Below are 3,910 nucleotides of genomic sequence, written 5' to 3'. Positions count from 1 at the left end.
GCTTACTGGGAATTCCTCGTTCATGGGGAACAATTGCAAGCCCCAATCCCTAGCACGAAGGAGGTTCAGCGGGTTACCCCGACCTTTCGGCCTAGGAAGACACGCTGATTCCTTCAGTGTAGCGCGCGTGCGGCCCAGAACATCTAAGGGCATCACAGACCTGTTATTGCTCAATCTCGTGCGGCTAGAAGCCGCCTGTCCCTCTAAGAAGAAAAGTAATCGCTGACAGCACGAAGGATGTCACGCGACTAGTTAGCAGGCTAGAGTCTCGTTCGTTATCGGAATTAACCAGACAAATCGCTCCACCAACTAAGAACGGCCATGCACCACCACCCACCGAATCAAGAAAGAGCTATCAATCTGTCAATCCTTCCGGTGTCCGGGCCTGGTGAGGTTTCCCGTGTTGAGTCAAATTAAGCCGCAGGCTCCACTCCTGGTGGTGCCCTTCCGTCAATTCCTTTAAGTTTCAGCTTTGCAACCATACTTCCCCCGGAACCCAAAAGCTTTGGTTTCCCGGAGGCTGCCCGCCGAGTCATCGGAGGAACTGCGGCGGATCGCTGGCTGGCATCGTTTATGGTTAGAACTAGGGCGGTATCTGATCGCCTTCGAACCTCTAACTTTCGTTCTTGATTAATGAAAACATACTTGGCAAATGCTTTCGCTTCTGTTCGTCTTGCGACGATCCAAGAATTTCACCTCTAACGTCGCAATACGAATGCCCCCGCCTGTCCCTATTAATCATTACCTCGGGTTCCGAAAACCAACAAAATAGAACCGAGGTCCTATTCCATTATTCCATGCACACAGTATTCAGGCGGGCTTGCCTGCTTTAAGCACTCTAATTTGTTCAAAGTAAACGTGCCGGCCCACCCAGACACTCAATAAAGAGCACCTTGGTAGGATTTCAACGGGGTCCGCCTCGGGACGCACGAACACGCACGAGGCGGTCGCACGCCTTCGGCTCGCCCCACCGGCAGGACGTCCCACGATACATGCCAGTTAAACACCGACGGGCGGTGAACCAACAGCGTGGGACACAAATCCAACTACGAGCTTTTTAACCGCAACAACTTTAATATACGCTATTGGAGCTGGAATTACCGCGGCTGCTGGCACCAGACTTGCCCTCCAATAGATACTCGTTAAAGGATTTAAAGTGTACTCATTCCGATTACGGGGCCTCGGATGAGTCCCGTATCGTTATTTTTCGTCACTACCTCCCCGTGCCGGGAGTGGGTAATTTGCGCGCCTGCTGCCTTCCTTGGATGTGGTAGCCGTTTCTCAGGCTCCCTCTCCGGAATCGAACCCTGATTCCCCGTTACCCGTTACAACCATGGTAGGCGCAGAACCTACCATCGACAGTTGATAAGGCAGACATTTGAAAGATGCGTCGCCGGTACGAGGACCGTGCGATCAGCCCAAAGTTATTCAGAGTCACCAAGGCAAACGGACCGGACGAGCCGACCGATTGGTTTTGATCTAATAAAAGCGTCCCTTCCATCTCTGGTCGGGACTCTGTTTGCATGTATTAGCTCTAGAATTACCACAGTTATCCAAGTAACGTGGGTACGATCTAAGGAACCATAACTGATTTAATGAGCCATTCGCGGTTTCACCTTAATGCGGCTTGTACTGAGACATGCATGGCTTAATCTTTGAGACAAGCATATGACTACTGGCAGGATCAACCAGGGAGCTGCGTCAACTAGAGCTGAGCAGCCGGCCGCCCGGGAGTGTGTCCCAGGGGCCCGCGCGAACACGCAAGCGTCCGCTCAATTATTCTGCAAACAGGAGGAGGCTGAGCTCCCCTGCACAATACACCTCGAAACCCTCTCAGGTCCCGGCGGCGCGCAGCGCCGTCCTAAGTACTTGGTCGGGTTCGAGAGAGGCGCAATCGCCCGGAGTTAGGCGAGTAGACGCTTTAGGTGCGACCACCCGTGCTCCCAACTGAGCTTGCCGCTGCCGACAGAGGCCCGGGAGCGTGCTGTCGTGGCATTGCCGGCGGGAGACAACACGCGCCACCTACGGTGACCGGCAGCTCCAACGCCAGCGCCACAGAAGGGCAAAGGCCCCACGTGGGTGCCGAAGCGAACTCTCCCAGCACAGCGCACGTGCCAACACGTCTGCACAACTGCGATACAAACCACCAGCGAGAACCGCTGGGGCGACCGAGCAGCAGACGGCGTCGCGGCGCCGAGTGCCGGGCGGCGGCGCATCCTCAACGCACACAGTCCTCAGTCGGACCAGCACACTGCAGATGTCCACCGCGCTTCGCACCGGGCCCGCGAGGACCCACTTTGGCCGCCCGGCGCCGCGCGCAGGGTGCCCCGGCGCGCAGCTGCGCCGCCTGCCGCGTCCGTCGGCCGGCGCGCCTGCCACTGGGCGCCCCCACCAGCCGGCTGTAGCGCGTGCGCCCACGCACCGCGCGGCCAGCACGCCGGGCGGCCCCCCCTCACCGGCCGGGGACGGTCCCACCCAGCCACCGCCGCGTATCGCTTCACACACAGATTTGCCCTTACTGATTTACCTCCAGCAACAACAACCGCACCACAATGGGTTTACCAGTTGTTCATTTGCGTTGCGTCACGTCACCAGCAAACGTAGACGTCCATCCCAGTTTGCAAATGCAACGATTATTGCATACCTGTCTGTTAGGTGTCACGACACACTACGTCTGCCCACATACACGCAACAAAATGTGCACGACTAGAGAACACGTGGGAGGTGGCCCCCTACGTATGCGATGTCCATTACGAGACCGACTGTCAACCAGCATCTGTACCATGTCGCAGATGTGGAACGCGGTGCACCATGCTATCACACTGTGTGAGAAGAGACGACTACGTTTGAATACACGCGCCACTACATCAACAGACGGCTCATGCTGATCGCCATCCAGGGCGTCCGTTACTCCCACACGTCTCTATGGCGTACCACACTGCAATGTAGCTGTTATGGGGAGACGGCACGTGGCTGAGTGCACAACATTTGGACCGTATGGTTCGCTGTTGTTGGGCGCAGTCGTACGGTCACACATGTGCCACAGCGTATCATTCAGTACATACGGACCTATGTGCAGTACAATGTGAGGATTAAGCTTACGATATCAGCGGACAGTGGACACAGGCCGTACCACGACGTAGACTGAGCGCTTCGACATGCGAATGCCAGTGAACAGCTGCGAAGGGCATTGAACACGCAAGCACCTGAACGACCAGCGTGCGAAGGCAGGGTGGAGGGGGGGGGGCGATGTACATCCTGCAGTTGTCCACATTACAGTGTACAGCGGGAGCATGTAAAAAGTAAGCAACACTTGCGAAGTGTTCAACATGAAACGACACACAAGAGGGTGGGCGGTGCGAGTAGCGAACTATATTCAGAGGGTTGTGGTTAGACAACACTAGATTAATGTAACGTGTCATATGCCAATTACAGAGCAGGTTAAGGCACAACGTGGGTTAGGTTAAGGCACAACGTGGGTTAGGTTAAGGCACAACGTGGGTTAGGTTAAGGCACAACGTGGGTTAGGTTAAGGCACAACGTGGGTTAGGTTAAGGCACAACGTGGGTTAGGTTAAGGCACAACGTGGGTTAGGTTAAGGCACAACGTGGGTTAGGTTAAGGCACAACGTGGGTTAGGTTAAGGCACAACGTGGGTTAGGTTAAGGCACAACGTGGGTTAGGTTAAGGCACAACGTGGGTTAGGTTAAGGCACAACGTGGGTTAGGTTAAGGCACAACGTGGGTTACGTTAAGGCACAACGTGGGTTACGTTAAGGCACAACGTGGGTTACGTTAAGGCACAACGTGGGTTACGTTAAGGCACAACGTGGGTTACGTTAAGGCACAACGTGGGTTACGTTAAGGCACAACGTGGGTTACGTTAAGGCACAACGTGGGTTACGTTAAGGC

The 3,910-nt window shown here is 55.2% G+C and overlaps 1 non-coding gene across 1 annotated transcript in view; it reads right to left on the bottom strand.

Annotated features, from left to right (window-relative positions):
- LOC126139604 (small subunit ribosomal RNA) overlaps positions 1-1,695 on the bottom strand; it is a 1,909-nt gene extending 214 nt beyond the window's left edge. The window contains exon 1 of the ribosomal RNA XR_007528678.1: positions 1-1,695. This exon is cut by the window's left edge and continues 214 nt beyond it. This is a non-coding gene — a ribosomal RNA (small subunit ribosomal RNA).
- Between the last annotated feature and the right edge of the window lie 2,215 nt (positions 1,696-3,910).

The sequence above is a fragment of the Schistocerca cancellata genome, unplaced genomic scaffold (genome assembly GCF_023864275.1).
Source record: "Schistocerca cancellata isolate TAMUIC-IGC-003103 unplaced genomic scaffold, iqSchCanc2.1 HiC_scaffold_685, whole genome shotgun sequence".
Lineage (NCBI taxonomy): Eukaryota > Metazoa > Arthropoda > Insecta > Orthoptera > Acrididae > Schistocerca > Schistocerca cancellata.
This window is presented reverse-complemented; position numbering and strand designations above follow the sequence as displayed.